Source organism: Candoia aspera, chromosome 2, assembly GCF_035149785.1.
Source record: "Candoia aspera isolate rCanAsp1 chromosome 2, rCanAsp1.hap2, whole genome shotgun sequence".
Lineage (NCBI taxonomy): Eukaryota > Metazoa > Chordata > Lepidosauria > Squamata > Boidae > Candoia > Candoia aspera.
The window spans coordinates 30,928,292-30,952,631 of NC_086154.1; positions in this window are offsets into that span (position 1 = coordinate 30,928,292).

Consider the following 24,340-nt stretch of genomic DNA (forward strand, 5'->3'; position numbering starts at 1 on the left):
AAGAGGTAGGACAAAGCTATATGGGACGGGGGGTTGGTCCAGCATCCACTGTGCCCTGGTTCTTGTCCTGGAGGTCAGGAAGCAAGATGGCATAGACCAAACCTGAACATTGCACTGGAATGCTCTACTGAAGCATATGTGTAAAATAAAACACACAACCTATTTGTCAGATTTACTCTGGATCTTTGTTGGAAGGGAGGCAGTGATCCTTTCCCTACATGTGGATGGAGCTCCATCCAAAGTAGTTGTCCATCACATTAAATTCTCAGATGGCTCAATGCTTTCTATTCAAAGCAGTAAATAATCAGCTAACATACAATCTCTAATGTTGCTGTACAGAGTAATTCTTATGCATTTTTCCTTATCAGTTCTCTTTCAATTTAACAAAAGTGAATTTGCATTCAACATTTCTTTCAAAGGATGAGAATGTTGATAAAATTCGCATCACAGAATTTGATCTTACAGACTTCTCATGATGAAATGGCCAGGGAGCATGCATGAACATCCTTTTTTAAAATTAGTCTGTAGCCTCTTTGGCTTCCCACACTTCAGTTATATCCCAGGGTAAAACATAATAAGTAACCACTTCCTGGGGTGTTATCCAAATTGGGGAGCTACTAATTTGAACAATAACTCATCAGTCAGCTCCCATTCCCTCTCCTCTCCCCTCCCCACAAGCACAAAAGTCTAGTCACAGTGTTTATTTTCTTTCCTCCACCCCATCCCACCAGGCCTGCAACTAGGGTCTCTGTCACCCGGGGCAAACATGGATTGCACGCCCATTTTGGCACCCCCCCAGCGCTCATTTTGGTGCCTCCCCAGTGCAGCGCCCAGGGCACATGCCCTGCTTGCCCCCCCTAGTTGCAGCCCTGCACCCCACTCCCACTTAACCATAGGGGGATGAAAACTCTTTTGCAACCTAATAAAAACATGATTTCTCCACAGCTCCCACTGCAAAGTATTGTAGTTGTGCAAGAATTTGAAGAGTCACAGAAAGTGCAGCTCTTAGGCTCTCTGGAGTGGCCGTGCCTTTGCACCACCAGCACCAGGATCCATCAGCAGGACTGCAGGAAGAAGCCTGGGCAGACCAGTTTACAGGAACCAGACTGCACTGGCTAGATAATATCCCTGTTCTTCCTATTCATATTGTTTTCCCAGTGGCAAAATTGGAGGTCTGCTTTTGAGAAATGGTTGGAGAATTTCTCTTTCCCTTGGAGAAATCATCTATCTAATCCCCCCCCCCCCAAATGTAATGGTGAAAGACCACTTGGGTTTAATAATAAGAGTCAGTATAATGGGTTTCCCCACATAACCCCATTTACTACCAATGATTTCAGCAGACCAGAAAGCATGGAGGGGGAAAAAGATGCAGTGAGATGAGGAGTTGATAGTTGTCTATCACCTTGACAGCTTGAAACAATTGGAACAAGAGGACTCCATTGATAGGGCAACCTACCACCATCTGTATCCTGGAGAAGCCACCCCCTGCATCTACGGACTCCCTAAGATCCACAAGGAAGGGGCACCTCTGAGACCCATTATCAACAGCATTAATTCAGTAACATATAACATTGCCAAAACCCTTGCCACCATACTAGCACCTCTGGTTGGATACACTGACCACCACATTCATAACTTGGAAGAATTTGTTGCTAAAGCTAGGGTCCTGAAACTGGATACAGATGAAACCATGGTCTCCTTCAATGTTTCCTCTCTTTTCACCAGCATTCCCACCACTGATGCCCTAACTGTGGTTAGGAAGAGACTAGGACAGCACCCTCGACAGGAGAAACAACCTCAACCTGAACCAGATCTGCTGTCTTCTGGACCTGTGTCTCAACACCACTTACTTCTCTTAGAGAGGTGACTTCTACAGACAGAAACATGGCTGTGCCATGGGCTCCCCCGTGTCACCCATTGTTGCCAACCTATACATGGAAGAAGTGGAGAAGAAAGCACTCAGCACGTTCCAGGGAATGGCGCCCACCCACTGGTTCAGGTATGTGGATGACACCTGGGTAAAAATCAAGGCTCAGGAGGTACAGGCTTTCACAGACCATATAAACACCATAGATGCAAACATTAGGTTCACCAGAGAAGACACCAAGGACAACAGGCAGGCATTCCTAGACTGCGAGGTTCTTATTGGGACCAGTGGCAAGCTAGAAATAGAGATTTACAGGAAACCCACACACACAGACCAATACCTGATGTTCGACTCCCACCATCCACTGCAGCACGAACTAGGAGTCATCAGGACATTACTTCACGGGGCAGAAACCATCCCCACCTCCATGGATGCCAAAAAGAAAGAAAACCAGCACCTGAGGACAGCTCTGAAGGCCTGTGGGTATCCAAATTGGGGCTTCATTGAATCTAAGTCTACCTCCAGGCCCAAAACAATGGCAGACAGAGCTGAGACCTAAAGTCAACGGAAGAACCTGGTAATTCCTTACATGGCCAGCATGTCGGAAAGGATAAAACAGATATTTGGAAAACACCACATACCTGTATTTTTCAAACCCACTAACACACTGAGACAGAGGCTTGTACACCCTAAAGATCCAACACCGAAACATAAGAGGAGCAACGTAGTATATGCAATCCAGTGTAGTGAGGAGTGTTCTGAGCTCTACATTGGAGAAACCAAACAGCCTTTACACAACAGGATGGCCCAACACAGGAGGAGCAACACCACAGGACCAGAATCAGCAGTTTACCTTCATCTAAAACAAAAAGGACACTCATTTGAGGACAACAGTGTTCACATTTTGGACAGAGAAGATAGAGAGGGGGGTTAAGGAATCCATTCATGCCGAAGTGGAAAATCCTTCCCTCAATAGAGGCAGAGGCCTCAGACACAACTTGTCCCCCATTTTTCATGCTGCTCTTTCATTAGTCCCCAGGAAGATTAAGACCACCAGGAAGGCCGCTCTTAACGATCCACTTGGGGATGAACAAGGGATTTAGGAGTAAGACATCCCAAAGACAATCCCCACCTCCATTGCCAAATTAAGCCATTCAGGTATAGGGACAATGCAGCCACCCTGGAAGACATATATGGGGACCCCTCACCAACCTTTGCCCAGACTGAAGAAGCTGCTTGGACAAGCAGTGAAATGTTTCAACCAAAAAGAAAGAAATCCAGTTGCCATGACCCAACCTACAGAGAATTCCACCTGGATGACTGAGAATCTTCATCGACTAGTGTGTAACTGCAAATTTCATGCTGTGAATCATTAGAAAATAAAACCAACATAATACCTTTATATAAATCTGTAATCTCATACTTGGAAAACTGTGTTCAGTTATGGCCACCACACCTGAAATAAAGGTGTTGTAAAACTGAAAAAAAAGCCATCAAAGTGATTAGGATGCTACAGCAACTTTCCTAGTGGTTAAGGCAACAGGCTAGAAACCAGGAGACTGGGAGTTCGAGTCCTGCCCTAGGCATGAAAGCTGGCTGGGTGACCTTGGGACAGTCATTCTGTCTCAGCCAAGTCACCTCACACGATTGTTGTTGTGGAAAAAATAGGAGGAGGAAGGAGTATTAGGTATGTGCACTGCTTTGAGTTATTTATAAAAATAATAAAGGCAGAATAGAAAACAAACAAACAAATAAAGCAAGCAAGCACCTAGGACTTTGTGGCTTGAAACAAAGGTGGATGAAGGAAGACGTAGTAGAGGATGTATATAAAATCATGAATTATATGAAAGTATGGCTGGAGATAATTTCCCCCTTCTCTCCCAAGGTCATCCATTGTGAAAGACTAGACCTGGACTTTGGAAGGGGGAAGGAAGTCATGAACCATTAAGGGAGGAGAAAAGACAATTCAGTCCTGAGAAAGAACTGAAATTTGGTTCAGGAGCTTAGTCAAACATATGATCTGGGATTGGGTCTTTCAGTTTACATGCAAAGTTTGAAAGGCTCTCTTCCACTTACTGAACATTCATATTTATTTGTCATCCTCACATCAACCAGATTCAAATGGATAGACAGAGAAGCCAAATACATTGCTTGAACAGTGTTTATGTTGATGTGTTAACAGGACAATTGGGCTGATCTCTCTCTCTCTCTCTCTCTCTCCCTATCCCTATCCCTATCCCTATCCCTATCCCTATCCCTATCCCTATCCCTATCCCTATCCCTATCCATCTCTATCTCTTGGTCTAGATCATGGGTGTCCAACCTTTTGGCTTCCCATGGAATGAAGAGGAATGGTCTTGGGCCACACATAAAATATGTAAGCCAGGTTTGGGTTTGTTGTTTATTCGTTTAGTCACTTCCGACTCTGTGACTTCATGGACCAGCCCACGCAAGAGCTTCCTGTCGGTCGTCAACACCCCAAGCTCCCCCAGGGATGAGTCCGTCACCTCTAGAATATCATCCATCCATCTTGCCCTTGGTCGGCCCCTCTTCCTTTTGCCTTCCACTCTCCCCAGCATCAGCATCCTCTCCAGGGTGTCCTGTCTTCTCATTATGTGGCCAGAGTACTTCAGTTTTGCCTTTCAGTTTTGAAATATAAGCCAGACCATGCCTTTAATCCACCCCCAGCCCCCCCACCTTCTCCTGCCCCCCTCCCCTGCCAAACTCAGCAGTGTCCCCCAAAAAAGCTTGAGCCCCTGCCTCCCAATGTACGGGACTGCAGCTCCCACCCTCCAGATGCAGCACCCCGCAAGCCACAAAATGGCTGAAGGCTGCCTCTCTCTGAGGACGGGCGTGCAGGGTGAGGCGGTGCAGCACGGTGGGCGTGGGCTGAAGGGGCTGTCACGGCAGTTGCATGCACTCCCTCCCGGTGGCCAGGGAGGGAAGGAGGGAGGGCCCACGCTCTGCCTCCCCCGCGCCTAGGCCTTCCTTTTCCCTCCTCCACTCGCTCGGCGCCTTGTGTGCGGAGCAGCAGCAGCAGCAGCAGCAGCAGCTCCCCACTGGGGGGAGGAGGCTCAGCCGCCCACTGCCAGCCTTTCTTTCCCTCCCCTGCTCCTGCCAGGAAGTGACTTCCTCTGTGCTCCGTTCTCTCTTACTCTTGTTTTCGCTTTCCGCCTGTTTTTCCTTCCCTCTTTTCCCCCTCCTTTTCTTTTTTCTCCCACTTTTGGGCCATGCTTGGCTGTCACGCCCAAGCAGCACACTTCTCAAACACTGATTGGCTGTGGTACCAAGCAATGCTGCCCATTATCTGTCTGACCAATGAGATAAGAGTGAACAAGGTAATGATCCACCAGTGTGTCAAAAACGGCCAGATGGTGCTTGTGGCAGCACATTCAAAGCATTTCAGGGATTATATAGAGGAATAGGCAGGGACTGTACTACCAATGTTACGATTTTTGACATGTGTTGTATAAACATGGCTACTATATATTCAATACTTAACCCAAAAACTGTTTACGTTGATTCTTTGATAATTGTTTCATAAAGTGAGTGTGGAATCTGCTTTGCCTTGAATACTCATTTTCCTTTTCAAAAGCCTCTTGTTTCCTTCTGCCCTAATAATGAAGAGGTGTTGAGTTTAATTAACATCAGGAGAAAAATGTAACTCATCAATACGGAATCACCCTGAGAAGCCCACATAATGAGTTTCGCATGGCCCAGTCACACTCCTGTGTGTAAATTTCCATTGTCTAAAGCTATAGAATGGCAGTACTGTATATTTGGTTAAAACATCTTTTAATTTCACAGTTTGGTCTAGTGCTTAGTAGCATCTAAAATTCCTGAATTACTATTTATTTATTTAATTTATTTATTAATCAAATTTATCACTGCCCATCTCCCACAAGAGGGACTCTGGGTGGTTTACAATAAAACATAAATAAGAGGAATATAAAACTATAAAATAATATAATACATAATAAAAATAAATATAAATATAATAGGAATATGATGGCTAAAAGTTCTCTGTGATTTGCAAGCAGAGCAGGGTCCTTCTAAGAGACTAGCCATCCCCAGAAATGACTATTCTCCCTCCCGCCCCAGGCATGATGACAGAACCAGGTCTTCAGTTGTTTCATAAAGTCCAGGAGGGAAGGAGCCAATCTCACTTCTGGGGGAACGATATTCCAAAGGGTGGGAGCTGTTGCTGAGAAGGCCTGCCTCCTGGACCCCGCCAGATGGAGTTCTCTTGCAGACGGGGTCCGTAGCATGCCCTCTCTGCATGACTGGGTGGGACGGATTGATGTGATAGGGATGAGACGGTCCCTTAGGTAGCCTGGACCCATGCCATATAGGGCTTTAAAGGTGATAACCAACACCTTGAATTGGACCCGGAAGCATACTGGTAACCAATGCAGCTTGCAGAGCAAAGGGGTGACATGTGCTGATCTTGGAAAACCTAAGATTGCCCGCGCAGCTGCATTTTGCACCAGCTGTAGCTTCTGGATACTCTTCAAGGGTAGCCCCATGTAAAGCGCATTGCAGTAGTCTATAACTGAGTTGACTCCTGATAATTCCAACAGTTCTAGCACTTTAGGACAAATTTATTTGGATTGCAAGAATGTGTATTAGTGAGAGGAACAACTTGTATGCACACTTTGCTATTCTTTCCCATTTTTTTGTAATTCAAGAACCACTGTTCATCCAGAGTGCAACCAGTCCTGAGGTTGGTGTATCCAAAGCAAAAAACAACACCACAGCACCACAGAAGAGCAACCAAGATTTTTTAAAATAATAAAAAACAATTACAGTTTCTTAAAAAAAATGTAAAGCTTCTACATTTATAAACGTATTCATAAATGTGCTTTAAAGGCTTGCATAATTGTCATCAAGGAGGGCCATTCCCTCAATTCAACAGAGGGTACATTCTAGGAGGGTCACGTAAGTAAACCAAAAGTATCTATGTAGTAGCAGAGTGTGTTCATACAGGAGACCTTTGACATGGAGGATCAAAGCAACAAGATATCCTAAAATATTTATTTTTTTATTTATTTATTTATTTATCAAATTTGTCACCGCCCATCTCCTCCAACTGGAGGGACTCTGGGCGGTTTACAACACAGAATAAATATACAATAAAAACTCAAATAAAAACACAGTAAAATTCCAATAAAATCCCATTAAAAACCAGAACAATTTCTTAACTACCCCAGCTCATAAAATCCAGATGGCTATGATCTCTTCAACCATCATGTAGGAGGGGCACTTCAAGGCACTAGCCAACCCCAAGTATGTCGATTCTCCTCCCTGCCCCAACTTGTCATGTTCACTGATTCAATGTAGTTTATACATCGTAACTTTTCACATGCCATGGAGCTGATGTGCGTTTCTGTTTGGGAGGGAACTGCTGTGAGACCTTGTACCAAGCTCTGTATCTGAATTCCTTACAATGGAATGTGTTTGGGTTATGTTATCTGTTCAAGGCCTTTTCCTGCAGACCATCAGAAACCGTTAGGAGCACCTGGGATTGTGGACTTGAGAAGACTCTACGGGGGGAGGGATTTCATTTGCACCGAGGGTTTTTAGTTTGAATTTGGTGCGCTTTCATCATTCTCAGCTTTTTCTGTGATCCTGCATACTATTCTTTAATAAATCAGATATCTTTGAATTCCTGCTCATGAGTCTGATGGTGTTTTAGAATAGGCAACCATTACATAAAGCTGAGAATCCCAAAGTTGTACCGTTAGCTCCTACCAAGATCAGTCTCTTGTGAGGGAAAATAGTTAATGATGGCTGAGTCAAAATCCACAACCGGGGGACTCGAGGAGACGGCTAGCTTGATGCCCGAGTCGACGGTCAAGAGCGGAGAACTGAATCTCACCACAGAACCTTCAGAATCCCAAGACCTGTCAAGGGATGAATCGAATTCCAATTCTGATGCAGAGGAATCTGACAATGGGGAAGACCCAAAGCAACCGGCACCCAGTGAATTGCTCGCAGAGTTGATCACCTTGGATGAAGTGGGGGAACCCCAACCAGGGTCGTCGAGGACATCCTGGAAGTATCGGTTCCTGCTAACCCCAGACAAAGAATCTACTATGGTGTCAACTGAGAGGAAACCGGGCATGTGAAGGAGAGGGGACTCTCGAACCCCTGAGAGACTAAGAGTGGTGGAAGCCAAAATAGAATCGATGGAGTACATGTTGAGAAACCTGTCTTTGTCACTGGAGGGGCAGGGGAGGCGTGGAGGAGATCCCAGCTTCCCGCAACCATCCCCCATCCTCCCATCCAGATCGCTGGTAGAGTGGGGCCAGAGACGGCTCCAGGATGAATCTCCACCCCACAGAGCCCGGCCATCAGTATCCCCACCCCGAAAAGGGAAAGCTACTGTAACCTGGGGCCCAACCACTCAAGTGACTGCTGGTTCCACTCCAACCAGAGGCGGAGTGAGAGACTTTTCGGTCAAGTTTGATGGGGATCCAACAAAGTTATCTTTCTTTTTAACCAATGCTAAAAGTTATATGAGGCAGTTTGGGGGCATGCTTCCCTTCTGAAGAGGCTAAAATAACTGCCATTGCCACCAAGTTGGAGGGTCGAGCGGCTGACTGGTATGTTCAATTAAGTGATGCTGACTCCCCTGCACTTGATTATTTCGATGATTTCATGTGGGCATTAAAGCTGCATTTTGAAGATCCTCTGGCCAAGGCAAGAGCTAAGAAGGTGCTGAAGGATCTCACCCAGGGCCAAATGTCAGTAGCTGATTATGCCCTAGAGTTTAAAGCTCTGGCTGGGAAAATCACTGACTGGTCTGAGTCCACTCTAATAGAGAGTTTTAAAGAGGGACTCAACCGGGACGTCCTGCATTGGGCGTTGTGTAGAGAAGACCCCGAGTCATTGTATGACTGGATCTGTCTGGCAGGCAAGGCTGAGCACGCTCAGCATACCTTCATGCAAACTAGAAAATCTGAAAAACCACCCGCCACCATGAGAGGACCCCGAAGTGCTGTGACTGCTGCCCGGCCAAGCTATAGAGCCTGGGATGAGGAGAGAGATCAGCGCTACGCGAGGGGTCAGTGTCTCCGATGCGGAAAGGAGGCCCATCGAGCAGCTGATTGCCCAAAAGCCGAGGCTGGAGATCAAGCGGGGAAGCCGCCAGCCAAATCGCCCCCCCTCGCAGCGAATGACAGCAGCCAAAGGGACAGCCGATGCTGAAGAAGTAATCTACTTCTCGGGAGAGGCTGAAGATGACTCTAAGGAGCCGGCGGGAAACACCAGCCACCTGCCATGAAGAGCGCCAGCGGGCAGGTGGAAGAGGATGGGTGTGAAGATGCTATGGTGAGTGCTGACCCACTTTAGCAGTAAAAGTGAAATTGGGTTCCCACACAAAAACTACAGAGGTCTGGGCTTTAGTTGACTCTGGGTGTTCCAGGTGTTTAATTCACCCTGATCTGGTTGCTGCTTTGGACCTGCCTAGTTTCCCCCTCTTCAGCAAAGGATCGTTACCTTGTCGTGGTGCTGGAGCTTGAGCACCTCAATGATGCCATGAGCTAAACCGTGAAGGGCCACCCAAGACGGGAAGGTCATGACAGAGAGGTCAGACTAAATGCGATCCCTGGGGAAGGTAATGGCAACCCACCTCAGTATTCTTGCCGCGAAAACTAAATGGATCAGTACAACCAGAGATATGTCGGTATACCATCGGAAGGTGAGACCCCCAGGTCGGAAGATGGTCAAAATGCTACTGGGGAGGAACAGAGGATGAGCTCAACTAGCCCCAGACGTGATGACGCAGCTAGCTCAAAGCCGAAAGGACGGCTAGCGGCCGACGGTGCTGGTGGTGAACGGCGAATCCGATGTTCTAAGGATCAACACACCATCGGAACCTGGAATGTAAGATCTATGAGCCAGGGCAAATTGGATGTGGTTATTGGTGAGATGTCAAGATTAAAGATAGACATTCTGGGCGTCAGTGAACTGAAATGGACTGGAATGGGCCACTTCACATCAAATGACCACCAGATCTACTACTGCGGACAAGAGGACCACAGAAGAAATGGAGTAGCCTTCATAATTAATAGTAAAGTGGCTAAAGCAGTGCTTGGATACAACCCCAAAAACGACAGAATGATCTCAATTCGAATTCAGGGCAAGCCATCTAACATCACAGTGATCCAAATATACGCCCCAACCACAAATGCTGAAGAAGCTGAAGTAGAGCAGTTCTATGAGGATCTGCAGCACCTACTGGACAACACGCCTAAAAGAGATGTTATTTTCATCACAGGAGACTGGAATGCTAAGGTGGGCAGTCAAATGACACCTCGAATTACAGGTAAGTATGGCCTGGGAGAACAAAACGAAGCAGGACACAGGCTGATAGAATTTTGCCAAGACAATTCACTCTGCATAACAAACACTCTCTTCCAACAACCTAAGAGACGGCTTTATACATGGACTTCACCAGATGGACAACACCGAAATCAGATTGATTACATCCTTTGCAGCCAAAGGTGGCGGACATCTGTACAGTCGGTAAAAACAAGGCCTGGAGCTGACTGTAGTTCAGATCACGAACTTCTTCTTGCACAATTTAGGATCAGACTAAAGAGATTAGGGAAGACCCACAGATCAGCTAGATATGAGCTCACTAATATTCCTAAGGAATATGCAGTGGAGGTGAAGAATAGATTTAAGGGACTGGACTTAGTAGATAGGGTCCCGGAAGAACTCTGGACAGAAGTTGGCAGCATTGTTCAGGAGGCGGCAACAAAATACATCCCAAAGAAAGAGAAAACCAAGAAGGCAAAATGGCTGTCTGCTGAGACACTAGAAGTAGCCCAAGAAAGAAGGAAAGCAAAAGGCAACAGTGATAGGGGGAGATATGCCCAATTAAATGCAAAATTCCAGAGGTTAGCCAGAAGAGATAAGGAATTATTTTTAAACAAGCAATGCGCGGAAGTGGAAGAAGACAATAGAATAGGAAGGACAAGAGACCTCTTCCAGAAAATTAGAAACATTGGAGGTAAATTCCAGGCAAAAATGGGTATGATCAAAAACAAAGATGGCAAGGACCTAACAGAAGAAGAAGAGATCAAGAAAAGGTGGCAAGAATATACAGAAAACCTGTATAGGAAGGATAACAATATTGGGGATAGCTTTGACAGTGTGGTCGGTGAGCTAGAGCCAGACATCCTGAAGAGTGAGGTTGAGTGGGCCTTAAGAAGCATTGCTAATAACAAGGCAACAGGAGACGACGGCATCCCAGCTGAACTGTTCAAAATCTTGCAAGATGATGCTGTCAAGGTAATGCATGCTATATGCCAGCAAATTTGGAAAACACAAGAATGGCCATCAGACTGGAAAAAATCAACTTATATCCCCATACCAAAAAAGGGAAACACGAAAGAATGTTCAAACTATCGAACAGTGGCACTCATTTCACATGCCAGTAAGGTAATGCTCAAGATCCTGCAAGGTAGACTTCAGCAGTTCATGGAGCGAGAATTGCCAGATGTACAAGCTGGGTTTAGAAAAGGCAGAGGAACTAGAGACCAAATTGCCAATATCCGCTGGATAATGGAAAAAGCCAGGGAGTTTCAGAAAAACATCTATTTCTGTTTTATTGACTATTCTAAAGCCTTTGACTGTGTGGACCATAACAAATTGTGGCAAGTTCTTAGTGGTATGGGAATACCAAGTCATCTTGTATGCCTCCTGAAGAATCTGTATAATGACCAAGTAGCAACAGTAAGAACAGACCACGGAACAACAGACTGGTTTAAGATTGGGAAAGGAGTACGGCAGGGCTGTATACTCTCACCCTACCTATTCAACTTGTATGCAGAACACATCATGCGACAAGCTGGCCTTGAGGAATCCAAGGCTGGAGTTAAAATCTCTGGAAGAAACATTAACAATCTCAGATATGCAGATGATACCACTTTGATGGCTGAAAGTGAAGAGGAACTGAGGAGCCTTATGATGAAGGTGAAAGAAGAAAGTGCAAAAGCTGGTTTGCAGCTAAACCTCAAAAAAACCAAGATTATGGCAACCAGCTTGATTGATAACTGGCAAATAGAGGGAGAAAATGTAGAAGCAGTGAAAGACTTTGTATTCCTAGGTGCAAAGATTACTGCAGATGCTGACTGCAGTCAGGAAATCAGAAGACGCTTAATCCTTGGAAGAAGAGCAATGACAAATCTCGATAAAATAGTTAAGAGCAGAGACATCACACTGACAACAAAGGCCCGCATAGTTAAAGCAATGGTGTTCCCTGTAGTAACATATGGCTGCGAGAGCTGGACCATAAGGAAGGCTGAGCGAAGGAAGATCGATGCTTTTGAACTGTGGTGTTGGAGGAAAATTCTGAGAGTGCCTTGGACTGCAAGAAGATCCAACCAGTCCATCCTCCAGGAAATAAAGCCAGACTGCTCACTTGAGGGAATGATATTAAAGGCAAAACTGAAATACTTTGGCCACATAATGAGAAGACAGGACACCCTGGAGAGGATGCTGATGCTAGGGAGAGTGGAAGGCAAAAGGAAGAGGGGCCGACCAAGGGCAAGATGGATGGATGATATTCTAGAGGTGACGGACTCGTCCCTGGGGGAGCTGGGGGTGTTGACGACCGACAGGAAGCTCTGGCGTGGGCTGGTCCATGAAGTCACGAAGAGTCGGAAGCGACTAAACGAATAAACAACAAAAAGTTTCCCCCTCCAGCATCCTTTGATCTTCACACAGTTGGATGGTTCAACAGCGGGGCGGGGGGGGGGGCTGGCAACCCATTTCACTGGAACTGTGGCAATGCAAATGGGCAGCCACCGTGAGACTTTGAAATTTGTTGTAGCACCTGTTGGCAATCCCTTGGTAATCCTGGGGATCCCATGGTTGACCTATTGAAGCCCCTATATAAACTGGGAGCACAGAACTGTGACTTTTACAGATGGATTTTACCAAGCTCCTACAGTGGAGATAGTTGCACGTGCGGGGGTTGGAAGGGCAGTGATTGCCATGCCATGCCCTGACTTGCCACATTTAAAAGGCTTGCCTGCTCAATACCAAGAATTTGCAGACGTATTTGGGGAGATGGAGGCAGATCAGTTACCCCCCCCACTGGAAAACTGACTGTGCAATAGAGTTGGTCCCCAATGCTCAATTGCCCAAGCCAAAAATTTATCTGATGACTCAGAAGGAGCTCAAGGCATTATGGGACTTCATTGACAAAAATCTGTCAAAGGGGTTATTCTAAACTGCTAATTCCCCAGTTGGGGCTCCTGTGTTATTCTGGGAAAAGAAAGATGGCACTCTTCAACTCTGTACGGACTATCGAGGGTTAAATTCCATCTCTATTGTCAACAAGTACCCTCTGCCCCTCATGAAGGACATGTTAGCTCATTTGTCAAAGGGCAAGATTTTCTCCAAGCTCGATCTTCATGAAGCCTACTTCCGCATTCGCATAAAAGCTGGGGATGAGTGCAAAACTGCTTTTAATTGCCCACTAGGATTGTTTCAATACAAAGTCCTCCCTTTTGGGTTGGCAGGGGTGCCCGGAGTCTTCATGCAATTGATTAATGAAGTATTACATGATTATTTGTTTACAGGGGTTCTGGTTTATTTAGATGATGTTCTCATTTACACTGAAACCGAGGAGGAACACAAACGCCTCCTCAGACAGGCATTACGCAAACTTAGAGATGCCAGACTCTATGCCAAACTTTCCAAATGTGAGTTTCACAAAACCCAACTTGACTATCTGGGCTATCGAGTGTCTGCCCAGGGTATAGAAATGGACCCTGCAAAAATTCAGGCGATTCTAAGTTGGGAACGTCCCCACACCCAAAGGCAATTACAAAGTTTCCTAGGGTTCAGTAATTTCTATAGACAATTTATCCAGGGGTTCGCTGAAATTACTCTGCCCCTCACTGATTTACTCCGTACCAAGGGCTTGGGGGAGACACGCAAAGTAAAAAACCCTGGGGCAGTGCTGAATTGGACACCTGAATGCCAGGCAGCATTTGAGAAATTAAAAACCCTTTTCACTGCTGAGCCTATTCTACAGCACCCTGATCCTGAGCGCCCCTTTGTGGTCCAAGTTTTCTGACTCCTCTGTTGGGGCTATTTTGTTACAAAGGGATTCAGAAAATCGCTTAAAACCCTGCGCTTATCTATCCAGGAAATTTTCTGAAACAGAACGCCATTGGCATGTTTGGGAAAAAGAGGCGTTTGCTGTGAAAGCAGCTTTAGAAACCTGGCATCATCTCCTTGAAAGTGCTAAATGCCCTTTTGAGGTTTGGACCGATCACAGGAATTTGGAAGCCCTCCGCACCCCATGACGTCTCAACCCTAAACAGATTCGCTGGGCTCAATTTTTCAGTCGCTTTAACTTCCAGTTAAAATTTATTCCGGGAAAGAAAAACGTTCTGGCCGATGCTTTGTCATGTTTACCTCAGGACCTTGACCAGGTGGCAGATGTGGTTGGGACTGTTCTCACTGAAACAACAACTGGGCTTGGTTGCTGTCACTCGGAGCCAGATCCGTGCGCAGGCAGCCCTGCCCCCAGCACAGTCTGGGAACCTACTTCAGTATTGATCTCTCTAAGGCTGGAGAACTTCAACTAAATGTATGTAAACATTTAATATTCTATGTTTTCTTTGATTTACAGTCAAGCTGCATGGTACAAGATTGACTTCTACCTGTTGCTAAGGTATAGATCACTTCTGTAAGTATTACATATTCCCCCCTCCTTCCTGCCCTTTTCTTCTATACACTGGTGCAATGAGGAACTTCAATGTGTAAGATTCTTGCACAAAGGTTAAGTGGATTCAAGCATTATGTAGAGAAATGAGGCTTGGAAAGCTAAAATATGTGTGCTGTACATATAATTAGATGCTGAAGTTTCACATTTATTATCGTGCACTGATAAATTCATAACCATAGCATAGCCAAGATAATTCCTGCCAGACCTTTCCAAATCTCATTTGTTTTCCATGGCACACCCTCTCCTTGGTGTTTAGTTTTGCTCATTTTCATTGTTGTTTCAAAGAAAAAAGCCCCTTTGAAATTTGGGGATAGCAATCCACATTTTCCTGGATTTGGGAGGCAGAGATGCTATTTTACATCTCCATGGTAACGACTTCTGCAGCTAGAGAGAAGGGTAATTTTCCTACAATAGATTTGTGTATTTTGCTCTGCTAGACAGAATGATAGGCTGGTTTGAGATAGTGCTGAAATGTTCATATGTTCAATGCTTTATAGACACTCTGTATAATGTTATGAAATGGTGCCCATGTTCTGAAATAGTGTCCATATCGTTTTGTCAGTCAAGGATCTAGTTGGCCTGACTAAGCTTAGGCTGTATTATATGAAATCACCCGTCCTGTATAGACACTATGTGGCACTGAAGGGATTCTCTGAGAAAACAGAAACCAGCAATGTCAGCTAACATCTAGGTAGGGATTGCTGACTTTGGGTCTCACGAGAAAGCAAAGGGAGGAGAGGCAGAGTAGAAACTCTTTGGCTGAGTCATCACTTAGCACTGGCTTAACTGCATTGCTCAGCAGGATACCTCCTCAGAGTGCAGAAGGCCACCGCTATGGAGCAAATCTGATCCCAGCTTCCCCACAAAACATGGTGTTCTTTGCATCCCACTTCAGCAGCTGGACTGAGTGCAGAACTGAGCGGATTGGCTCTACCTTTTTCCTTGTGTAGCAGATTAGCTGGTTGGCTAAAGCCAGTTTTATATTTTAGCCCTTTCCCACCCCCAAAGTCTTAAGTTTGAGCACCATCCCCTTCCGGGTACCTGAAATCAGAAAATTGAGCTAGAATGCATTTTGCAGATCAACAGATTTCATTCATTATATCTCTGCACAGCCCCTGAGAAGTTTAGCTCCATCATGTTCAAGAAAGGGTATCATAATTCCTTATGAACACCCCTTTCTTTTGCATGAAAGAAAAAGAAAAAGAAATCCCTCAATCTCTGAAATTTTGCATGACTGTCCATTATAGGGGCTATGATTTTTAACAATTTTATCACATTTTGTCACAAAAACAAAGTTATGGGTATTTAAGAAAAGAAAAGAGAATGAATGAATGAATGAAAAAATGAATGAATAATCCATTTTCAGGGAGCTTGGCTCAAACCTCCCTTTCTTCGATTCCTATGAAATATGATCTGCTTCATTCCTTCATAGCAACGTTCATCTACTTGCAAGTGTTATCCCAATTCTCCTGAAAATCAAGAATATTATAATAAAATCTTGATTTGCCCGAACTCCATTCAGTGGACGTCAGATGCAAATTTTTTTTGTTTGGGCTTCACCCCCAAACAACAGATTTTGTCCATTGTTTCCAAAACAGAGTGTCCATTATGTAAATGATGTAAATTAAATTATATAATTCCTCAAGTGACATACATTTACACAAATGATGTAAAACATCAATTACATAATTATGTAAATGAAGTAAATTGAAGCAAATGACATGAAATGCCAATTAGGCAATTATACAAATTATGTAAATTGAGGCAAAATGACATAAATTCGGATTTAATGACCATTCGGAGTTAATAGACTCCCCTCTCTTCAAAAGGTTTTTAAACTGAGGTTTTACTGTTCAGCTAATTGTGCTTCCCTGTTCTCGTCTATTTTTCCAAATCTTGTCATTCATCATATCGGAATTGGCTAGGCTGATTGGAATTGCTGATCAACTGCTGATTGGAGTTAAATTAGGGCCTCTGCCACCCATTGTCTGAATTCTTCTCCAAGACTTCTCCAAGACAATTTGACTCCAAGACAATTCCAATTTATTTTCTTGCTTTCTGACAATGCCTATTACTGTGCCTTTCAAACCAATATAAAAATTAAATTCTAGATAGATCTGAAGCAACATTATTGTCATGGGCTCTACTTGAATATAAATATTATAAGCAAAGAACATGGTACAGAAAATTCAATTTGGGGTAAATTTTTGGTATGAACAGATAATAGTGTAATGTCAAAATGGTCATTATGAAGTTTGCCATGATTTATACTTGGAAGCACTATCAAATTCATATGTCTATACTCCTTGTGCTCCATTTATACCATAACACTTAAGTCAAACTTTAATACAAATAGAAACTACTGAAGAAAGAAAAATGAAGTTTGCCATGTTCCTGTAAAGCATGGTCAAAAAACTCATTTGCTTCTTTGCAACTGAATTCTGTCTACTAATGGAACCAGAGTTAAAAGACACTGACAAAATCATTAATTCTATATTTTATTTTATTTATTTATTTTATAAATTTATTCACCGCCTTTCTCTCATCTATGGGGGGACTCTGGGCGGCTATTAATTCTATATCTTTTTCCTGTCTAGCTACTCAGTCATATCCCGACATTAACATTCAATTAAAATTCCACTTCAGGTTCGATTTCATTGGATTGTACCAAGGGGATTAGATTTATGGAGCAATACCATGAGCTTTTGTTCTACTTTCAGGATGTAGCATTAAATTCTAAGACTGGTACAAGGGACAGTCATAATTTGTGCCAAGTCTAAGCAAATGACAGGTGAAGCACAGACATTTCCCCTTGCAGAACTTTACTTGCAGTCTTAGGGATTAAGGTCTCTGAAATGGTGTGAGACTGTTTTTTTTTTCAACTTGGCCGTTTAGTTTATTTTTGTTTTGGGGTATTAACACAAATTCACATGGGATTGTACTGTAGTGCCCACTTCCTATAATTTACCATCCCCATCCCTCATCCCTCTTAAGCTATTACATTTATGCATCTGGATATATGACTTTGGTTCAACAAATGTTATTCTTTTTTGGTAAATTATACTATTTGTAATCAACATTTTCAGTATTTATATAACTAAGAAAACAAATGGCAGCCTTTTACATATTTTTGGACATTGGCTATGGAAATAATTTACTTTCTGACAGAAATATATACTTTATTTGCCAAAACTAATCAGTTTAGATGTTTGGATTTGAATCCATGAAACAACTGGTCACATTTGAAGACATAGTCATATTTGACCATGTCACACATCCCTTCTGATGCTCTATGATGGAACACTGAACTCAGCATAAGTAAAAACTGTCAGACAAGACTACATGGAGATAGTACATGGGCTTAGAAAAAGCAAGCACTTTAGTGAGGAGCATATTCAAGAATTCACACATTTTTAGAAAATTAATGAAGAATTCTAATCTAGAATTGTAATGATGGAGGAAGAATGTTAACTTCACATGGTTGTACCATATATGTATTTTTAAAAGACAGCACTATTTTCTAGTTCCACCTATTTTAAGGAAAATAATACTAATATAACTAAAATATAGAAGTTTAATTTTTTTCAGGGACTATAATATTTACTATATGGTTGATAATTAAGCTTATTTTTGTTTGTTAAAGCTGTATCCATAACCATGTTTACTTCAGGTTAACCTCTATGGAATGCCTTTGCATTGTGCTCGAGAAAACTGCTGAGAATATCCTGGACCAAATAACTTAATATAAAATGAAGTAAAATCAGATTCTCATTGGAAAGCTCTAATAACAAAGTTAAAATGTAATCATTTGGGACACCTTTATTGTAGAAGATCCTGACGCTTGGAAAAATGGAAGGCGATCGAAAAAGAGACCAATAGAAGACAAGGTTGGTGGCTGGAATAGCATCACTTATGATATAAGCATAATCTCACAAGAACTCAGAGAAGCAGTTACTGTCAGACAATCCTTGAAAAATTATGTCTGGATCATAAAGAATCAGTGAATGAGCAACAACAAAGTGTGATGGGGCACTGCTGACAGGTGATAGCATATATCAAATTGGAAGATAAGGCAGTGTATGATGGTATTGCCAAAGTAGATATGAGGACAGTACTGGCACAATGATACAGATATAAGAACTAAACCAAACCAAACCAAGATGCCAGCCAGTACTGTCCTCATTGCTGCTGAATAGCAGCTTTTCAGATTAGGGGGCTGCCTGTAAGAAAGCGTAGTATCAACTCAATTTTTTTTGTTTATTCATTTAGTCGCTTCCGACTCTTCGTGACTTCATGGACCAGCCCACGCCAGAGCTTCCTGTCAGTCGTCAACACCCCCAGCTCCCCCAGGGACGGGTCCGTCACCTCTAGAATATCATCCATCCATCTTGCCCTTGGTCGGCCCCTCTTCCTTTTGCCCTCCACTCTCCCTAGCATCAGCATCTTCTCCAGGGTGTCCCGTTTTCTCATTATGTGGCCAAAGTATTTCAGTTTTGCCTTTCATATCATTCCCTCAAGTGAGCAGTCTGGCTTGATTTCCTGGAGGATGGACTGGTTTGATCTTCTTGCAGTCCAAGGCACTCTCAGAATTTTCCTCCAACACCACAGTTCAAAAGCATCGATCTTCCTTCTCTCAGCCTTCCTTATGGTCCAGCTCTCGCAGCCATATGTTACTACAGGGAACACCATTGCTTTAACTATGCGGACCTTTGTTGTCAGTGTGATGTCTCTGCTCTTAACTATTTTATCGAGATTGGTCATTGCTCTTCTCCCAAGGATTAAGCATCTTCTGATTTCCTGACTGCAGTCAGCATCTGCAGTAATCTTCGCACCTAGAAATACAAAGTATTTCACTGCTTCTACATTTTCTCCCTCTATTTGCCAGTTATCAATCAAGCTGGTTGCCATAATCTTGGTTTTTTTGAGGTTTAGCTGCAAGCCAGCTTTTGCACTTTCTTCTTTCACCTTCATCATAAGGCTCCTCAGTTCCTCTTCGCTTTCAGCCATCAGAGTGGTATCATTTGCATATCTGAGATTGTTAATGTTTCTTCCAGCGATTTTAACTCCAGCCTTGGATTCCTCAAGCCCAGCATGTTGCATGATGTGTTCTGCGTACCAATTGAATAGGTAGGGTGAGAGTATACAGCCCTGCCGTACTCCTTTCCCAATCTTAAACCAGTCCGTTGTTCCGTGGTCTGTTCTTACTGTTGCTACTTAGTTGTTATACAGATTCTTCAGGAGGCATACAAGATGACTTGGTATCCCCATACCGCTAAGAACTTGCCACAATTTGTTATGGTCCACACAGTCAAAGGCTTTAGAATAGTCAATAAAACAGAAATAGATGTTTTTCTGAAACTCCCTGGCTTTTTCCATTATCCAGCGGATATTGGCAATTTGGTCCCTAGTTCCTCTGCCTTTTCTAAACCCAGCTTGTACATCTGGCAATTCTCGCTCCATGAATTGCTGAAGTCTACCTTGCAGGATCTTGAGCATTACCTTACTGGCATGTGAAATGAGTGCCAGTGTTCAATAGTTTGAACATTCTTTAGTGGTCCCCTTTTTTGGTATGGGGATATAAGTTGATTTTTTCCAATCTGATGGCCATTCTTGTGTTTTCCAAATTTGCTGGCATATAGCATGCATTACCTTGACAGCATCATCTCGCAAGATTTTGAACAGTTCAGCTGGGATGCCGTTGTCTCCTGCTGCCTTGTTATTAGCAATGCTTCTTAAGGCCCATTCAACCTCACTCTTCAGGATGTCTGGCTCTAGCTCACTGACCACACCGTCAAAGCTATCCCCGATATTGTTATCCTTCCTATACAGGTCTTCCATATATTCTTGCCACCTTTTCTTGATCTCTTCTTCTTCTGTTAGGTCCTTGCCATCTTTGTTTTTGATCATACCCATTTTGGCCTGGAATTTACCTCCGATGGTTCTAATTTTCTGGAAGAGGTCTCTTGTCCTTCCTATTCTATTGTCTTCTTCCACTTCCACGCATTGCTTGTTTAAAAATAATTCCTTATCTCTTCTGGCTAACCTCTGGAATTTTGCATTTAATTGGGCATATCTCCCCCTATCGCTGGTGCCTTTTGCTTTCCTTCTTTCTTGGGCTACTTCTAGTGTCTCAGCAGACAGCCATTTTGCCTTCTTGGTTTTCTCTTTCTTTGGGATGTATTTTGTTGCTGCCTCCTGAACAATGTTGCGAACTTCTGTCCAGAGTTCTTCCGGGACCCTTTCTACTAAGTCCAGTCCCTTAAATCGATTCTTTACGTCCACTGCATATTCCTTAGGAATATTCGTGAGCTCATATCTAGCTGATCTGTGGGTCTTCCCTAATCTCTTTAGTCTGATCCTAAATTGTGCAAGAAGAAGTTTGTGATCGGAACTACGGTCAGCTCCAGGTCTTGTTTTTACCCACTGTATAGGTGTCCGCCACCTTTGGCTGCAAACGATGTAGTCAATCTGATTTTGGTGTTGTCCATCTGGTGAAGTCCATGTATAAAGCCGTCTCTTAGGTTGTTGGAAGAGAGTGTTTGTTATGCAGAGTGAGTTGTCTTTTCAAAATTCTATCAGCCTATGTCCTGCTTCGTTTTGTTCTCCCAGGCCATGCTTACCTGTAATTCCAGGTGTCATTTGACTGCCCACCTTAGCATTCTAGTCTCCCGTGATGAAAATAACATCTCTTTTAGGCGTGTTGTCCAGTAGGTGCTGCAGATCCTCATAGAACTGCTCTACTTCAGCTTCTTCAGCATCTGTGGTTGGGGCGTATATTTGGATCACTGTGATGTTAGATGGCTTGCCCTGAATTCGAATTGAGATCATTCTATCATTTTTTGGATTGTATCCAAGCACTGCTTTAGCCACTTTACTATTAATTATGAAGCCTACTCCATTTCTTCTGTGGTCCTCTTGTCCACAGTAGTAGATCTGGTGGTCATCTGATGTGAAGTGGCCCATTCCAGTCCATTTCAGTTCACTGATGCCCAAAATGTCTATCTTTAATCTTGACATCTCACCAATAACCACATCCAATTTGCCCTGGCTCATAGATCTTACATTCCAGGTTCCAATGGTGTGTTGATCCTTAGAACATCGGATTCGCCGTTCACCACCAGAACCGTCGGCCGCTAGCCGTCCTTTCGGCTTTGAGCTAGCTGCATCATCACATCTGGGGCTAGTTGAACTCATCCTCTGTTCCTCCGCAGTAGCATTTTGACCATCTTCCAACCTGGGGGTCTCATCTTCCAATGGTATACCAACATATCTCTGGTTGTACTGATCCATTTAGTTTTCACGGCAAGAATACTGGGGTGGGTTGCCATTACCTTCCCCAGGGATCGCATTTAGTCTGACCTCTCTGTCATGACCTTCCCATCTTGGGTGGTCCTTCACGGTTTAGCTCATGGCATCATTGAGGTGCTCAAGCTCCAGCACCACGGCAAGGTAACGATCCTTTGCTGAAGATCAACTCAATACTCAATACAAACAAACACAAGTCAAAAGGACCACATGGATTCCCAGTGATAACTTACTATAAAATAGACTCAGAAGATTAAATAAGAGAAAGATACTTGTCCCCTGCACCTCATTTCTAAAATTAGGGCTATCCAATCTGCATTGTAGAGCTCTGGACAACCACTAGATCGCAGCACAGAGATTTAGAGAAAATCAGTTCTTTGTTGACATCTACTGGTCAACTGTAGTTTTGTGCGTGGATCTAGTAGCCCTACTAAACCACTCAAGCAGATCATTCATATACACTGCCCTTGATCTTAGCCAAAAGACAGGAGCCTGGAAATTATAGTTCCAATCTTTAAGAAGGGAAAGAGAGATGATCCAGCTAACTACAGGCCAATTAGCCTGCTTAACATAATCATAAATAACTTTATGCTAAGCACCTCTACGATAAACTTAAAGACTGGCTGGATCAGGAAAATCTGATAGCAGGCTGGCTTTAGAGAAGGTAGAGGCACTATTGGTCAATGTTTGGTCCTATAGCACTTGATTGAAAAATATTCAACCAATGATGTGGTATGATTGTATGCTGCCTTTATAGAACCTAAGGCAGCCTTTGATTCTGCATCCAGGACCAAATTATGGGAGAAGCTGGAAGCCTCATCAATCAACTGTAGGCTTCTTTATTTAATCTGAGTCCTACATACTAATATGACTCTGAAGGTCAGATGCAATATGCAAGGGTTTCTCTCGAAGCCAGTTAAAATTCAAAAGGGGGGCAAAACAGGGATGCATTTTGGCCCCCCTGCTTTTCAACTTTTATATCAATGGTATGGTGAGATGTCTAAACGATCCAAATCTCCATCCCCCTAAACTAGGGGATTGCAGCATTGCCCTGCTGCTTTAAGCAGACAACTCTGTAGCTCTTTCCAGAACACCAGTAGGCCTTAAAAGAACTCTGAGAACTCTGTTCCAATATTGCAACCATGACCATTTGGAAATAAACTATCAAAAAATGGCCAAAGCTCTGTTCATGGAACGTTAGTGGCCATAGAATAGAACAAGTGACTTCCTTTAAGTACTTAGGAGTAGTCATTTATGCCACTGGCTTGAGGAGAGCCCACTGTGAATATGCTGCTGCTACTGAAGAAAGATCTGCTAATGCCATCCTCAAATTTTTCTGCTCCAAGGGAGGATACTATGTTCCAGACACACTTAAGCTCTTTCAGGCAAAGCCACTAGCCCAGCAACTTTATGGGACTCTGGTTGCCCCCCTGCCCCGCCCCCAGCTTCTTGTTTCACCTCTTTGGAGAGAGTACAATCTAAATCTAAATCTCCTCCCATTGGGGGGAGTACAATCTAAAACTCCTCCTGCCTGGGGGGAGATGGGCGGTGATATAAATTTTAAAAATAAATAAATAAATAAATAAATTCAACAGAGCATCTCTCCAGATACCTTGTTGTGTCTCTAATGCACATTTATGACTGGAGACAGGTATGATAAAAGTTGAGTCCATAAACCTTTGGTTAAAGCATAACTTCTACCCTCAAGGCCTAGCACCATTAATTCTCCAGGACAATTTCCAATCCACATGGATCAAGGCTGTAGAATCTAAACTTTCAAATTCAGACTACTCTCCCTCCTCAGTTCTTAAGATGAACTATGACCAGGTGAAACAAATTCTGAAGCAAAAGATAAAGGATATGGAGCGGCAAGCAGATATAGGTAAGGCTTCGGCCTTCCTGTCACCAGGACAAAACAGATATATTGTCATTACTGTCAGCTACCTTACACAGCTAGAAACTCCCAGCCATCAGAGAGCTTTCTCTCTTGCCTGATGTCATGCACTTCTCTCTGCAGTATTGTATGGTAAATATTAAAAAGTACCATTGGCTGAAAGGCTTTGCCCCGAGAGGAAGAAACTACAGAACATGTTCTTCTTCACTGCCCCTTCTATGGAGACATTCAAAACAGATTCACCCTACCTCTTATTAGTAGACATCCTGGTTGCTCAGACTCAGCCTATGCCCAGATGCTGCTCATAGACGAACTGCCTTCTGCTGTTGGCTAGGCCAATGCATGTGGCTAGGTTTTGTACAGCAGCACAGAAGATCTGCCGGTTTTCCACTAGCCAAACACATTTTATGTAACTATAATTCATTTAAATTTTAGATATTATCACTTCCTTGTAATTTTAAATGTTATTATATTTATATCATTTTAGCGTCAATTTTATAATTTAAATATAGACTGCACC